The sequence below is a fragment of the Primulina eburnea genome, chromosome 11 (assembly GCF_022965805.1).
Source record: "Primulina eburnea isolate SZY01 chromosome 11, ASM2296580v1, whole genome shotgun sequence".
Classification (NCBI taxonomy): Eukaryota; Viridiplantae; Streptophyta; class Magnoliopsida; order Lamiales; family Gesneriaceae; genus Primulina; species Primulina eburnea.
Genome location: NC_133111.1, coordinates 11,127,772 through 11,145,993, shown reverse-complemented (window position 1 = coordinate 11,145,993; position 18,222 = coordinate 11,127,772).

The following is an 18,222-nucleotide window of genomic DNA, read 5'->3' as shown; positions in this document are numbered from 1 at the left end:
TCGTCAGTCACAACCAAATCTCATCCTTAAAAAACATCATCATTTTCATCACTTAACAAAAATCTTTCATATACTAATTTTCCTTAAAACTAAGCATGCAACGCATCTTGTTCATAATTTCATAAAAATCATGAACGTGATACATAAAATTTAAAAACATGATAAATTTGTGCACGGGGAGCTGCCGGGACAAAAATTTAGACTCGAGTGCAAAATGACCATTTTGCCCTTGGAAACCCAAAATGACCATTTTACCCCTGGACCTCTACATTTCGACCCGAAGCTTACCAAACTACTTAAAACATGCCAAAACATAATTAAAAGTATTTCTTAGACGTAAACTCGAGCATGTTTCAAAACTTATACCGGGGTCCCTATTTTAACCTGAATCCATCCGAAACTTCACCAAATCTTTCCCGACTCAAATAATGCCTTAAATTTACCCAACCAGCCCTTAAACCATATGTTCCAGCCCACTATAACTGTAACGCCCTCGATTGGACGACTATCCTCACTATATCAAGCCAAGTCTTTCCAGCGTGCTTATATCCTGACTCACACACACTCTAGAAAACTTCCCAGGGGATCACCCATCCCAAAATTGCTCTAAGTCAAGCACGCTTAACTTTGGAGTTCTTATGTGATGAGCTACCGAAAAGAAATGCACCTTCTTGATATAAGTATTACATATAAAATGTTTTAAGCCCTCCTCAACAGCACAGTCTCATACCTGAAAAATTTCAGAATCCCTCTCTTTATGATGTAAGATCGGTTCATTCATGTTCCCTCCACCTAAAATCCTGCCAGGAGCGGCTCATTGTCCGTGCAACTTCATGGCACCGGCGATCACCCCCCGCCCTCTTCGGCCACGGGCCTTGCAATAACCCACGAAAACAAGGCCACAAGCTGCTGGAATTTCGGCCCCCTTGCTCAAACTCCAACCCTAAAGCACCAAGCCGCGTGTGTATCAATCCTAGTTAAAAGCCGACGTGTCTATCCCCTAACCAGCTATTCTGGAGCCAAGACCGAGCTCAAGAGACCCTCTTTGAACCATCTTAGCTAACCCTACTGCCCAAACAACTAACCCCATGCGTTACACCCGAAACCCCTCAACAAACCAACCGAGCACCCCTCAACTTACCCCTTTGATAAACTTCTAAACCAAGACCAGCAGCTCACGGCTCTCTCCTAGTGTCGTCACGACCCAAGAGGGTTAGCTTCTTGTCCAATATCGAACCATACACGGCTGCACAACCCATAGCCTTCGAACTCGCCAAAAACCGAACCAAAAAAATGTTAAGCATTGATTGGCCCTCAATGATTTCGACACTAAGCCAATTCTAGCCCCTTGCTACCTTAGTTCATGGCATTATCAGACCCTCAACAACCCCTTGGCAGTCCCCTTGCACAAAGATCACAAAAGCCGTGAGTTACAACACATGTATTCATTAAAAAAATCCAAACACTTACATAAAGCCGAACCTTCATGATAACCGAAATAAAATCTCATGCATTTACATATATATATATATATATATATATATATATATATATATATATATATATATATATCAGCAATAATATGGTGTGAATGAAGAGAGAAAGAAGATACTGTTAGAGTAGATGCCCTACAAGTCAACTGTTGACTAGGGATTTTATTGACTCAAGTGTAATAAACAATCTTTATTTTAATATAATTCATTATTTCATGGTTTGTTAATTCTTTATCTGTATACCCATGTTATAAAACATAGATAAAGACCTTGATCATACTTTAATACAAATGAATCGTAATTCGATGTTGAAACTCGTTTGTAAATACTGTATGATCTAAATTCGTTCCTAGTCGATTCAGCCGCCTAAAACATGGATAAAGGTCGCTTGAGCTTGAGACTAGCATCTGTGATGTTGTGTACTGCGTTTCTTGGTAAGGGCATGGAGATGTCCAAACATGCAGATGGGTAGTCATATGATGATTATACCGAACAACCCTCCCTCGGACTTTCCAAGTGGTTCTCATACATCGAGAGGATAAGTCCGTGGTTATGATTGTATACCATTAGTCCTTATGACCCGAGACAACTCTGAGGCTCTATATGCTAGGGCTGTGCTTTGACTCGTTTACCGGCTCCAGGAGAGTCATCAGGTGGCGAGGTTGGGTACAGTCGCGACATATATAGGAGCCAGTGCATTGTAGTCGGGGATTCACCGCTCACCTACGGGTGTGGATATCCTATGTGATCTGATGTAATAATAGTGCATGGAATCTCTGGCCAGAGTATGAGATGTACGTTGGAGAAGGAGTTCTCCAATAGTACACGCGATGCCACTATTATATGTAACACATAGTTATCGAATTAATATGCAACCCTCGATGAACCAATGGTTGCAGATTCGATCGGGATATATGAGATGAAGGGACCGTACTGTACGTTAATCATAATCGACTGGTTCTTGCAGGCACTATCAGTGATACCTAGGGGATCATGGGGCGATGCTACTAGACGCTCCTACCATGATCCGATGGGTGCAATCAGAAATGAGTTCTGACATTCTTGATCAAGGTGTTGATGAATAGAATGGGGCTAACTAGGGTAAGCCCGAATAAGAATAAATGTTATTCTGAATCACAAGGAGTTGTGAACCCACGGCTAGCTGTATCCCTGAACCATTGAGGGTCACACAAGTACTGGATTGTTTGTTCCCGTAGAGAGAATAAATTCAAGAAGTTGAATTTATATTATATAGTAAATTCAAGGAGTTGAATTTATGATAAATAAATTTTGAGAGAATAAATTCAAGTAGTTGAATTTATAAAATGTGATAATTTAATTTATTAAACTCAAATGTTGGGTTTATTAAATATTAAATTTTGGAGGTGATAAAAATTCAAATAGTTGAATTTATAATTTAAATAATAAATTCAAATGTTGAATTTATACTGTATTTAATTTATTAAGCTCAAAAGTTGAGTTGATTAATTAATAAATTAAATATGGTGGGTATTATGTTTAATGGGCTTGTAGGAGTACAAGTCCAACATAATAAATAATTAAAGTTTTAATGGGCTTTGATTAAATTAATTAAACTAGTTGGACTAGCTCAATTAATTAAATCAAATCCATTAATGTTAATTATGTAATTAGGGTTTAATTAATTATAAATAATACATATAAAGACAAAACCCTAGCCCACCCACCTCACAACCTCACGTGAGCCTCCATTCCAAAGTGAGAAATTCGGCCACCTTGATTTATGGTTAGGGTTTGAGCCGTCTCTCAATTTTTCTCTCCTATGCAAAAGTTCTTCTAAATTTCTAGTGCAATTTAGAAGAGGAACAAATCTTCTAGTCGTGGACCTAATTAGAAGAATCGAAGAAAGTTCGTAGGGAATCATCAAGAGCTAATCCGTTCAAACCGGATCAGTTGGAGCCAAGTGATTTAATTCACAAAGGTATAATTTTCAACTCCCTATGAATGTTTTGATAAATCATACGAGCGCCTAAAGCAATATTATTTTGTTTTTCAAAATAAAATAAAAATTTTAAATCTTCCGCTGCGTTTGGGCGTGTAGAAAACAGGATACAACAGATACATGCGTGCCTTAGCGATTAAACAATCAAAAGATTTTATATCTATGTGCGGGACGTGAATCGGAGAGGCGGGAAAGGCGTTTTCTTGAAAATAATGAGAGGACCGAAGCATGCTGCTGCAAAAGGGGAGGTAATGTTGTTGTTTCACGTGAGGGAGCTGGAGCTGGAGCTACTGCAAAGAGAGGTGGGCAAAATGTAATAATGGGCCCTAATTACATTTTAAGAGGATTAAAAAGGGTCTTGAGCCCATTAGGCAATAAAACCAACCCAACAAGCCAAATAACACTCCCGAAAAATATTTCGTTCAGGTGCATTTTTGAAAATATTGCCCGAGCCCTCAAAAAGTCCACTGATTCGATAAAATTTACGTACCGATTAAAAATACGACACGGCGAGTAAAAATACCCACCAAGACCCACTTTTCGAAAAACACTTCATACTAATTAATTAAAATTAATCACTCAATAAAAATATTTTTCCAGATAATCCTCGGTCTTCGTTCCTCGTTCGAGCGCGAATTGCAACTTAAAAGCCATTATGCATGAACTTTAATAAACCATGAATTAAAACATATATTCATGTTAAAATCATGCATTTAATGCATTAAAAAATTTGATAAAAATACAAAAAAAATAAATTAATAACTTGCATGCATGTAGTTTACCTGGACCTTCAAATTTTTGGGACATTACATGAAAACTCTCCATTTGGGAAACCAGTGGCTTCTCAATGTCTTAGAAGATAGGCATTTGCATTATAGATCATAGCTAGGTATAAGCCTATAAACATTATGTAATTCTATTAGAGACTATTCTTTTATCAGCTTGTTGTAGCCTATCTGCAACTTCTGCATTTAGGGCAAGCTTGTTGAACTCGTTTTGAAGCATTTCAAGGTGTTCTCTCAAATGTCTTTGCATTTTTATGATGACATCGATATCACCGTTGTTCATCTCTTGTTAAATTTGCAATAATATTTTAATTAGATTTAATAATCACAATATCAAAAATATAATTTTGACATAAAGCTTGCCATCTTAATAATCTAGCCTTTACGGGTTTAGATTCTATTCTATTTTTCAATAAATCTTTTACCTGTGTGTTATCAACTTTTAAAGTAAATTTTTTTACTAGTAAAAATAATTGTCATTTTTCAAAAGCTCTTTTTACTGCATAAAATTCATTATCGTTGATATGTTATCTTATGGCTTCTGTTTCTAAGAAAATTCCACTGCAATACTTGCGTGGTTGTTCTCTTTCTGGTGTGAGCTTGGTTAAAACTATCGCCCAACAATGATCACTGGTATCTGTGTATAATATCAGATAATCTTTATCATGAGGAATAGCAATTTTTGGAAGATTTTGTAAATCTCCTTTAGTTGGCTATGTCCATGTGTGTGTTCTTCTGTCCATTTGAATTTTGCATATTTTTTCAGCAATAAAATAAACACTTTCTTGTGTTTTGCTAAGTTCTTAATGAACATCCCAAAAAATTAACAATTCCTAGAAAACTCTGAAGTTGTTTTTTTTCTTTTAGTTTGTTTGGAATATTTTGCACCTTTTATATTATGTTCCTGTAAAATTATTCCAGAATCATTGATTTCTATTACGAGGAATTTAATCTTTCTTGTAGCAAAGACTGTTTTGTTTTTAGATAAAACCAATCTTTCTTTCTTACAAACTTTAGAGAAAATCTCTAGATGTTTGATTGTTCTTCTATATTTTTAGACGCTAGTAAGACATCATCAATACAGAAAAACATAAATTTGAAATAATCTTTAAGTAGATTATTCATTTTCCATTGAAATATCTAGGGTAAATTAGTCAATCCCATTGGTAAGACTTCCCAAATATATTGTCCTTGTAGTATGGAGAAAGCTGTGAATTTTTTGTTTTTTTCATGCATCCGGATCTGATAGAATCCAGATTCACAATCAAATTTAGAGAATATTTGACGTTGCATATGAAGCGATTAAATGTTCTCTATTTGGTATAAAATACACATCAAATTCCAAGATTTTATTAATTTCTTGATAATTAATAACTAGCATTGGTTTGTTTCTTTTGATCTCAGCATGATTTTTTTACTAGAAAGCCTAGACAGTTGTATGGTGATATTTCTGCTTTGACTAGCCCAAAGTCCAGTTGTTAGTGATAATAATCTGGATATCCTTTTGATCAATTATGTTCATCGAGATAGGTTTGCATATGACAAATTCATACTCTTCGTCTTCCTTGATTTTAAGGTAAGCTTTGAGTTGATTTTTATCTCATCATACCAAGGGATATTCATTGTAATTTTTTTTATCCTTTTCTTGACATCTTTTAGGGATATCTTTGATTCAAACTCCACCTCACTTTGGTGTAGAGCTATATTGAAGAATTCTATTTCTTCAGGTTGGAGGTCCTTATCTGCACATAATTGGAGCATTTGTTTCCCCAGACCTCATAAAATCCTTTATTTTTGGGTTCCGAAGTTTTTCTTCATCACCACGCTTGCTGCAAAACTGGATTGACAATTTTCTATAAAACGCCACTCTTAGTCTCTGAAATATGATTTTATTATCATATGGTGTTGTGAACACTTGTAGAGCCCAAATGCAGTACACATAAAACTCATGCATTTATTTAAATTGTTAAATTATTTAATTAATTTTAAAATGATTTTTATAGATGCATGGTTTATTAAATTGTATTATTTTAATTATTTATGCTTATGTGAGGCACGTTAAAATACTTTCTTGATTTTCATGTTTCAGGAGATTATTCGATGCAGGATCGATGAAAAGAGACCGACGACGATTTTTGGCAATTTCAAAATATGGTATTTTATTTTAAGTTAGGATTGGGGCATTTTAAATGATTTATTAAGTTTTAAGCATTTTAAAGCCTAATTTATTTAATTAGTGATTTTAGGATTTTAAAACATTTAAAATTTAGCAATTGTGCATTTTATTTTGAATTAAGAAGTGTTAGAAACGTTAGTAGGGGATTAGCATTTTTAATTGCATTTTAATTAACATCTTAATTTTGTAATTAAGCAATTCTATTCCCTAATTAATTAAAAACACACACACACACCACAACTCACGCACACACATTTCTACCCACACACACATTTCTTCACCATTCCATTTTTTTTTCTAAAAGAAAACTTAGGGTTCTAAAGCTTTCAGCTGCCGCCCCTTTCTCTGCAAATTTTCCAGCAAGTTTTCGTCAATTTTCTTCAAGAAAATCGTGCCACGTTTGTCCCGGATCAACCCTCGGATCCTTCCCGCTTCGTTATCGTCGTTTCGGTAACTTTAAATATCAAAAGACATGTAAATCTATTGTTTATGCATCGATCTCTTTATATTATGTGTTGTGATGTTTATTATGTGTAAAAATCCATGTATGTTGTGAAAGGTTTCAGCAAAAACGTTTGAAATGATTTTTGGATCAAATGTTTTTAGATTTGAAAACGTGTCTGCTGTCATTTCGATTTCTGAGAAAAATTGGTTGCTTTTCTGGAAAACTTTCAACATATAAAATGTAGAATGTTTTGATACCTTCAATTTAATCGTAAATTCGTATTTTTTAGACAAAGACCGAGTGAGTTTGATCGTTTTCGTGGGACTGTTCAAACTGTAATTTTCTGAAAATGTGTTCTTGACGTGTTCTTGAAGTTATTTGTTGCAGGCTTCGTTGGGAACCGTTGGGTGATCGCTGCTGCGTTTAAGTATTGTGAGTATGATGTTGGGATGACTTTTAGTGCTTCCTTTCGTGTCGATAGGCACTTGATTGCATTAGAATTCGTAGGAAACATTTGGTGTCAAAATGTAGTGTTCACGGTTTGAGTTGCGTTGTATGAATTGTATCGTCGTTTTGAGGCATCATGGGAGTTTGAATCATTGTCATAGCATTCTAGGATGGGTCTCGAGGTGTTGGTTCACGGTCCGTATGATTGAGTTAGGAGGATTAAGCCATAAGTGTAGTGATTCCCGTCTGTTCACATTTTCAGAGCCTACACGGACCCTTAGCCGAAACCTGACACGGGGTTCGTGCCCTTGTTTCTTCCGGAGTGTGAAATTATAGAGTCGACACGGACCCCTAGCCAGACCCTGACACGGGGTCCGTGCCTTTTGTTAATTTCGTAGTTAAATTGCAGAGTCTACACGGACCCCGACCCGGATGTATACACGGGGTCCGTGTCTTCCATGTTTGGGAAAAAATGTAGGGATTTTTTTGGGGTTCAATGTCAAGGTTTAGTACGAGGATTAAATGAGGCCGAGTCCCGAGAAAATTAGAACGTCATAAGGAAATTTGTCATTTTGGGGTGTGAGCATGACTAATACGTCTAATTTATGAAAGATAAGTGTTTGAAATCATGTTAGTATGTGCAGCAGTGGCCCCAAGCGAGATCCAACGAACATCTCAAAGCTATGTAAGCATGTTCGACGTGCAAAAAAAATATTTTATTTTTGAGGTATGCTAAATGTCTTATGACCAATTATGAACGGGTTTGGAAGTCGGTGAACGTGGCCGAGGACCTCTCTACCCCGGTAAAGAATGACCGAGTTTAGATCAGGATTGGAAAGCGGTAAAGTATGACCAGTGACCGGAGATCTCATGTTTGTGGTAGTGGATTTTTCCTGCAAGCCCGGTACTATGGTTTAGTATGATCAGACATTTTTATGTATGGGTCACTTGCTTTGAAACATATCTCTACGCAAAATGATGAAGTTTATACATGTTCAAGTATGTTCATGAAAAGATTTATGATGATGACACGCCTATGTTTAAGTCATAACGTTCAAGTTTATGTATGTACATCCTACTTTTAAGTTGCATGTGGTTTTATTACGTATGATTTGTTATCCCCAGTTTATACATGTTGAGTCTTTAGAATCACTAGACTTGATCGATACATGTGAGGACGAGTATGACGAGACAAGGGGTGAGGACCAATGAGCCGGCTCGGTCTGTGCAGGAGGCTAAACCCGAGGACCGCCAATGTTTTAAGATTTTATGCATGATGATTCTAAAACTCTGATTTTCACGAAATTGCTTTACGTTGTTGAACAATTTATTTTTAGCAAACTCTATTTGTAACCTCTTTCTTGCAAATATTTTGGTTGAATAGTTTATCATTATTGCATTTTGAATGATTACTATCTATTTAAGAAAATTTTTATTTTAACGCAAATTTTGAAATAGTTTAAAAGTACGATAGGTTACAGTTGGTATCAGAGCGGTGTTCTTGTAAAGGGTTATGCCTACTGCCAGTTGCGAGAAGCTCACAAAGTCACACCTCAAGTCTGTAAGTTTTAAATTCTTTCATGTATTAAGTCATGATTTCAGCATGTATATGTTTAATTTCAATATTTCGTGCATCTTATGATATTAATATTATGTTCATGCATATTGGGTTTATGTTTTGGGCAAATTGTGGAACAATATGCCTTCTAGACGTAGGATTGTGCGTGGAGCAGGCGATGATGACAGATAACTTCAGAATGGGGAGAGGGCCACTCCTCCTCGTCCACCGCCAGATATGCAGGCTCAGATGCTTGCAGGAATGACTCAGTTCTTCGCACAGTTTGAGGGGAATCAGGCTGCAGTGGACACAGGGACGAGGCCCAGACCGAAGGCACTCCATGGGAGTTTTAAGAGGATGGATTCGAAGGAGTTCTTAGGGACTACTGACCCGATGGTAGCTGAAGGGTGGATTAAGTCCATCGAAGTCATTTTTGCGTTTATGGAGCTGTAGGACGCAGATAGGGTCAGATGTGACACTTTCCTACTGATAGGAGACGATAGATTGCGGTGGGAGAGCGCTTCTGTATCGATGAATTTGCAAACTCTTTCTTGGGATGGCTTCAAGAAAGTCTTCTACTCCAAGTAGGGGTAGGCCTAAAATCGGTAAAATCTAAAAAACCGACCGAACCGAATAATTCGGTTTAAATGGTTCAGTTTTTCGGTCAGTTACGGTTTTAAAATTTATGAAAGTCGGTTTTCCGGTTCGGTTTTCGGTTTTATTCACCCAAAAGACCGAATAACCGAATCGGGCATATTATTGTTAAGTATAGGGTTTTTATGTATAATGAGCCATATTATTGTTAAATATAAGACTTTTTATGTATAATGGACCTATTAGGTATTTAATATCATTCACCAATCACCCGGAGGCATTTTTTTTTCTTTCTCACTACGACACTGCACATCACTCATCAATCGGCGACTCGGCAGTCACCACTCGGTGTGGCGCTCATCATAGTCCACAGGTATGCAGATGGCAAGACAACGCCATTATATTATTCTATTATTATTTGATTACACATAATCGATATCTCTATTCTTTGTTACAGACTTACAGTGCAATATTTAATATTTTTTATCATCATTTAAATTCTTATTTGTGTTAAATAAGAGATGATAGAAATTTGTAGAGAAAAATTAAATATTAGTGTTGTCGTGGGGTTGGATTAGAGTTGCTTGTATGAAATTAAATTCTTCCATAGCAAGTGGCTTCAGGCTTGTTAAACGAGATGGAGGAAAAGGGTTGGTTGAAGCCTCTGTAGAGTTAGTTTAACAATTTTCCAAACTTTGTCCGCTCTTGATAAGTTTATTCACATTCGTGATGGTTGGTTGAAGCCTCTGTAGAGTTAGTTTAGAAGACAAGCTGGCGGTGTGAGTCCAGTTCGGTAAACTTGCTACCAATGCACATTTTGCTAAAACTAGACAGAGCAAATTGGCTTGGATTTCTTCCCCTACTTGTAAATAAAGGTACTTTTAGAATTAGAGTAGATTAAGCAGAGTGTTACCCACAAGCACTTGTAGTTTAGTTCTGCTTCAGAAGAGATGACGCTGCAAGAAGGGGTGAGCAAGATTTCGGTTAAATCGAATTAACCGACCGAACCGAGCCAATTCGGAAATTCGGTTCGGTTATTTCGGAAATTCGGTTTTCAAATTAAAAAAATTTAGTTATATCGGTTATTTCGGTTCGGTTACGGTTTTCAAAATTTTGAAATCGGTTAACCGAATTAACCGATATAATAAATATTATTATTTAATAATTTTTTTTATTTATCAATTTTTATAAATATTTTAATTTTTAATTTTAAAATCGATATAATATGTATTAATTTTGTTCAAATAAAACTTATACATTTGTGATGTGTGTGATTTTATGTATTTGTGTAAACTATAGTATTAAAAAAAATTACATATATAATTAAAGTTAAATCACAATTTTTTTTAAACTAATCGGTTAATTCGGTCACCGACCGAATTAACCGATTTTAATTCGGTTCGGTTTTCATCGATTATGAAAATTAATTCGGTCGGTTCGGTTATGGCTAAATATTTCGGTTCGGTTCGGTTATGGTTAATTCGGTTCGGTCGGTAACCGAATTAACCGAATGCTCACCCCTAGTTACAAGTATCGAAGCTAGAACATTAATATCAGAAAACAAAAAGGAGACCAGTTGTGGTGGGTAAAATAAATATGGGTATGCAATTTCGTATGTCATATAATTAATTTGAACTTGAGTGCTAATATGACAAATAACCAAAGGTTAATCTACCAAAATAGGTTTTCAAAATGTCTTTTATTGGGCTTTTAAAGTTCTTAAAAAAATAAAAAATAAAAGTAACAAATAAAATAATGTGATTGTAGGTTTCCATTTCAGCTTTACTTCAAAAATAAATGTGTGGACACTATGACCACACATGATATTTGATAGTTAGAACGTTTTATATCTTCTTTGACTTCATCAACCCTCTGCTCGTCTCGCTTCTTTATATTTATCATTATTGTTTCTTGACAGTTTAATTTATTTCATTTTTTATAGATGGCAGCAAAGGAGGGTATGATCGATGAAAGTAAGAGTTCAAATAATAACGCACCTAATTTTTCATCTACAGATTCGGTTGATGTTGGGAAAAAGCGGAAATCTGTAAGACCTAGATCTCTTGTTTGGGAACATTTTGAGAAATATGAGGATTCTAATGGGATACCTAGAGCAAAATGTAATTATTGTGGTTCAAGTTATGCTGCCGATTCAAGTTTAAATGATACTTCATCTTTGGGTGCTCATTTGAAAAAGTGTAAAAATATCCATGTAATGTGGAAACTAAACAAGCAAAAATTGCCTTTCAAAACATTTCAAAAGATCAAATAACAATCAATGTTTGGAGATTTGATCAAGAAGGTTGTAGGAAAGCTTTGGCCAAGATAATACTTGTCGATGAATTACCTTTTAGTTTTGTGGAAATGGAAGGATTTAGACACTTTTTAAATGTGATACAACCATTATTTAGAATTCCATCTCGTAGGACTATTACAAGGGATTGCTTTGAACTTTTTTTGGAAGAAAAAAAAATCTTAAGCTTTTTTTCAAGGATACATGTCTAAGAGTTTGTCTCACAACAGATACATGGACTTCAATACAGAGAATTAATTATATGTGTCTTACTACTCATTTTATTGACAAGAACTGGAATTTGCAAAAAAGAATATTAAATTTTTCTCCAATATCTATTCATAAAGGTAATGATATGGCAATTGTTATCACTAAATATTTGCTTGATTGGGGTTTGGATAAGTTCTTCACTATCACAGTCGATAATGCTAGTTCGAATGATACTACAGTGAAAGAGATGTCAAACCAATTCAGTAAATGGGGAAGTAATGTGATGGATGGTAAATACCTTCATGTGAGGTGTGTGGCTCATATAATCAATCTCATTGTTCAAGATGGCTTGAAAGAAGTTGGAGATTCTGTGAGACGAGTTAGACAAGCTATAAGATATATTAGACAATCTCTTGCAAGGATTAAAAATTCAAAGATTGTTGTGAAATTGAAAAGATAACAAGTAAGAAGTCCTTGTGTTTGGATGTTGTTACTAGGTGGAATTCTACTTGATGTTGAAAACTGCTTTGGAATTTGAAAATACTTTTGTAAGTTATGGTATTCATGATCCTGGATTGTTGGATCATCTTCTTACCCATGTTTGTGAAGATGGAAAGGATGTAGGTGCATTGACAAGTGGTGATTAGGAAAATGCGAGAAAAATGGAGAAGTTTCTTGAAGCTTTTTATAATATTACCTTGAGAGTTTCAGGTACATTATATGTTACTTCAAATATCCACTTTCATGAAATTGGCGAGCTTTCTTGTGTTTTAAAGTTGTTAGTAGAGAGTGATGACATTGTTTTGGCGATGATGGCAAAAAAGATGAAATCTAAATTGACAAATATTGGGGTGCTCCAGAAAAAATGAATAAGATGATTTTTATTGCATATGTGATTGATCCTCGTTTCAAATTTGATTATGTGGCTTTTGTGCTTTTGAATATGTATGGGAAAGAGAAAGGGGAGCAATTAAGAGTTGAAACAAAGTTGTATATGACTTCTTTGTTTGAAGAATATAGGAAGGTTACTTCAAAAACGTCTCAAGGATCATCTACTAGTAAAGTTGAGCCATCAGGTATAAACACATGAAATATTCATAAAAGAACACTGATACAACAAGAATACTTGAGATATAAGGCTGAAAGTGGAAATATGGATGCTAAGACTGAGTTAGATAGGTATCTCGATGAATATGTTGAGGTTGCAAATGAACATTTTGATATTTTGCTTTGGTGGAAAGTTAACTATTCCAAATTTCCTACTCTGGCTGAGATGACTCGTGACGTGTTAGCGATTCCTATTTCTACTGTGGCATCGGAAAGTGCTTTTAGCACCGGGGGACGTGATGACATTGTTTTGGCGATGATGGCAAAAAGGATGAAATCTAAATTTGAAAAATATTGGGGTGCTCCAGAAAAAATGAATAAGATGATTTTTATTGCATGTGTGCTTGATCCTCGTTTCAAATTTGATTATGTGGCTTTTGTGATTTTGAAGATGTATGGACAAGAGAAAGGGGAGCAATTAATAGTTGAAATAAAGTTATATACGACTTCTTTGTTTGAAGAATATAGGAAGGCACTTCAAAAATGTCTCAAAGATCATCTACTACTAAAGTTGAGCCATCGGGTATAAACACAGGAAATATTCATAAAAGAACACTAATACAACAAGAATAATTGAGATATAAGGCTGAAAGTGGAAATATGGATGCTAAGACTGAGTTAGATAGGTATCTCGATGAAGATGTTGAGGTTGCAAATGAACATTTTGATATTTTGCTTTGGTGGAAAGTTAACTCTTCCAAATTTCCTACTCTGGCTGAGATGACTCCTGTCGTGTTAGCGATTCCTATTTCTACTGTGGCATCGAAAAGTGCATTTAGCATCGGGGGACGTGTTCTAGATTCATTTAGAAGTTCATTAACACCTCGATTAGTGCAAGCACTCATTTGCCTTCAAGATTGTTTCTGAAAAGAATCTTCTCCCATTAAAGTAGAAGAAGACTTGGATCGCCTTGAAGAAATTGAATCTAGAAAGAAATTTGTATATTTTTTTCTGTTTTATTTTAGAATTATTTTGTTATTTAATGTTGGTAATATTTTTCTTATTTTTTAGATTTGATCAATAGTGGAAGGGATTCTTGCATTGGAAGAGATTCTTGCATAACCAATATATAATCATTTCAATGAAATATATTAAGTTAACCAGTTAAATTTAAGCATTTTCACTTATTATTACTAGTTGAAATGAATTTATTATTTTTCGATAAAAAATAGGATTTTTTTATATGACTTTGTTAAAAATCTTTGCAATTAGTTTCAATAAGTTTAAGTTATTACTTCAAAATTGTGATTCGTAATCACTTTATAATTGTAATGAATTTAATAATCACTTTATAATTGTAATGAATTTGATGTCTTTTTTTCTTTTGCTAAACATGATTTGGAGTTTGAGAATTGGAAGTTTAAATATTTTGAAGGAGATGGACTTGCAAAGTGTTTTGGGATTGTTAGCTTGGGTTGCCGATAGATTTGAACGAACTTCTACCTCTTTGGATGTTGGCGTAGTCGTTTTTTAACTGTATCTTCCCTCCTTGTTTCCCTAGATTATGGTTTTTTAGCATGTCAATTGTCAATGCTTTCAGACATTAGTTTTCTCTCGGCTTGGCACCAGTTATCATGGTCGGATTATGTACCTTAATTTGTTATATAGTGTTATTATATTCGCATGACATATTTGTACACAACACAAATTAAATGTTTGACAAATACTATGATTTAAATTTTAGAGCCATAAAGTGACGTAGAATTTTATTGCTTAACAAAATTTTTGCTAACCGTATATAACCGACCGTATAAACCGAACCGTATTGCAAAAAAACCAAACCAAACCGTAATAAAATGGTTTAGTTTTGTGCTAGAGATATTCAAAATCGAAAACCAAAAAACAGTACCATTGTAGAGTAAAACCGGACCTAACCGACCATTGCACACCCCTAACTCCAAGTACTTCACTGAGGAAGTATGCTCCAGATTGACTAGGGAGTTCATGACACTACGACAAAGAGACAGCAGCATTGCAGAGTTTGTGAGGAAGTTCGAGAGAGGGTGTCACTTTGTGCCCCTAATTGCAAATGATGCCCGAGATAAGTTGAGGCATTTTATGGATGGTTAGCGGTCGATCTTGCACCGCGATGTGAGAGTTGCTGGTCCCACTACTTATACAGTTGTCATGTCGAGAGCCTTGGTGGCAGAACAGGACCAGAGGGATATCGAGTGTGACAGACAGGGCAAGAGGCCCTATCAGGCACCTCAGCAGCAGCAGCAACAACGACCCCAGTTCAAGAGACCTTTCCAAGGACAACAAGGGAAGAGGCCATTTCAGGGACCACCAAAAGGCAAGGGTCCCATTCCTCAGCAGAAGGATGTTGAAGGAAGGCCCACAGTGGAGGCACCCGACCCAGTGTAGAGTGTTCGCCATGCAAACAGAGGAGGCGACCCTGTTGATTGGTAACTTATTTTATTCAGCACCGCATTATTTTGCTATGCATGTTTCGAATTTTATTTGAGATTATTAGTGTGCTAGTTAGTATCTTTGGTGACTTATGTAGAGATTTTTCTACTATGCATGAGGTTAACATTAGAATTTTTGGGATATAAGTTTTTGTGTTGTAACAACGTCTCTTAGGAAATATTTTCATAAAGAGAGTAGCCACGAAGGCCTTGATAGATTCAGGGACCACTCACTCTTTTATATCGGAGACGTTTGCTAATCATCTGGACGTCAAGTCTATTGGACTCGACGTGAGCTATTCAGTGACAGTCACATAAGGGGAAGAATTGTCAGCTACTAGCATGGTTAGAGACATCGATCTCGAACTGAAAGGCAACTTAGTGTATGCCGATCTAATCGTGTTGCCGATGGCAGAATTGGAAATTATCTTGGGAATGGATTTGCTGACGAAGAACATAGTTCTCATTGATTTCTAGAAAAAAGGTCAGTTTTTGTAAGACCTTTGGGCATGGAGCAGTTTCTCTTTGAGGCAGATAGATGGAGGAGTTTCCCTTGCATGATCTCTTGTATGCAGACACGGATACTTATTCATAAGGGATGTCAGGATTTCTCGGCCAATATTATTTCCGCACCTGATGTGCCCACTCCATCTATATCAGATGTACCACTAGTCAGAAATTTTCCTGACATCTTTCCAGATGACGTCTCAGGCCTTCCATCAGAGAGAGGTGGAGTTTTCAATTGACCTTGTGCCAGGCACTGTGCCAATCTCAAAGGCAGCATATCAGTTTAGCTCCAGCTGAGATGTTAGAGCTCAAACAATAGATTCAAGAGCTCTTAAATAAAGAATTTATTCGCCCTAGTTTCTCACAATGGGGCGCACCGGTTCTATTCGTAAAGAAGAAGGATGGGAGCATGAGGTTGTGTATCGATTACCGAGAACTGAACAAGATAACAATCAAGAATAAATACCCACTACCAAGGATCGAGGACTTGTTCAATTAGTTGTAGGGAGCCACAATGTTCTCTAAAATAGATCTTCGATCAGGGTATCTTTAGCTGAAAGTAAAGGATGCAGATGTTAATAAGACATCCTTCAGAACCAGGTATGGGCACTACGTATTCTTAGTAATGCCGTTTGGACTGACGAATACTCCAGAGATATTTAGGGACCTCATGAATCGAGTATTTCAGCCCTACCAAAATCAGTTCATCATAGTATTCATCGACGACATTCTTATCTACTCGAAGAGCCACGAGGAGCACAACCAGCAGTTGGGTATAGTTTTGGAAGTCTTGCAGAGTCGCAAGTTGTTTGCAAAATTCAGTAAGTGTGAATTCAGGTTGGAGAAGGTTACATTTTTGGGGCATATAATATCTATCAGTAGTGTCGAGGTGGATCCAGCCAAAGTGGCAGCAGTTAAGGAATGAGTTGAGCCGAATAATGCGTCAGAGATCCGCAGTTTCCTAGGTTTAGCAGGCTACTACGGAAGTTCATTCGGGGATTTTCTTCGATAGCAGTGCCACTCACTTCATTGATTAAGAACAATGTTAAATTCATTTGTAGTGATGAGTGTCATAAGAGCTTTTATACTTTGAAGCAAGCTCTTATTACAGCGCCAGTTTTAGCCATGCCATCAGGGCAAGGCAATTTTGTGCTAATAACTGATGCTTCTAAGCTTGGTTTAGGCGCAATGTTGATGCAGCATGGTCGGGTTATAGCTTATGCCTCCAGACAGTTGAAAGTGCATGAGAAGAAGTACCCGACTCATGATCTTAAGTTAGCTGTTGTTGTCTTTGAATTGAAGATATGGATACACTATCTGTATGGCGAGAAATGCCAGATATTTATTGATCACAAGAGTCTCAAGTATTTCTTCACGCAGAAAGAGCTGAATTTGAGACAAAGACGATGGTTGGAACTAATGAAATACTACGATTGCGAAATTAGCTACCACCCTGAGTAAAGCTAATGTTGTGGCAGATGCCTTGAGCAAGAAATAGCAGTTTAGCACAACTGTCAGTGCAGAGATCTCTTCAGTCAGAGATTCAGAGTTTTGGGTTAGAGATTTACCCCAAGGGCAGGGCTCCTAAGCTGTCTAATGACAGTACGGTCTTCTTTGCTAGACCAAATCCGTAGAGGTCAGTCTTCGGATGAGCAGTTACAGAAATGGAGACTGAAGGATGAAGCCAAGGGCAATGTACTCTACACATTGTCTGATGGCATCGTGAGATACAGAGGAAGGATGTGGGTGCCTAATGTCGATTCGATCAGAGAGGATATTTTACAGAGATACATACATCTTTGTATTTTATCCATCCATGAGACATCCGTCGATTTGTGTCTGAATGCCTCACTTGTCAGCAAGTGAAAGCAGAGCATCAGAGGCCAGCAGGTATGCTTAAGCCACTCCCTATTCCCGAGTGGAAATGGGAGAACATCACCATTGACTTTTTTGTTGGTTTGCCGAGGTCATTTAGAGGGTCCAATGCCATTTGGGTTATAGTGGACCGACTTACTAAGTCAGCGCATTTCTTACCGGTGCAGATGACTTTTTCAATGACTCTGTATGCAGAGCTCTATATCAGGGGGATAGTCCGGTTGCACGGGATCCCAGTTTCTTTTGTGTCCGACAGGAACCCGAGGTTCACATCGTCTTTTTGGAAGAGCTTACATGCAGCCATGGAGATAAATTTACTATTCAGTACAGCATTTCGCCCACA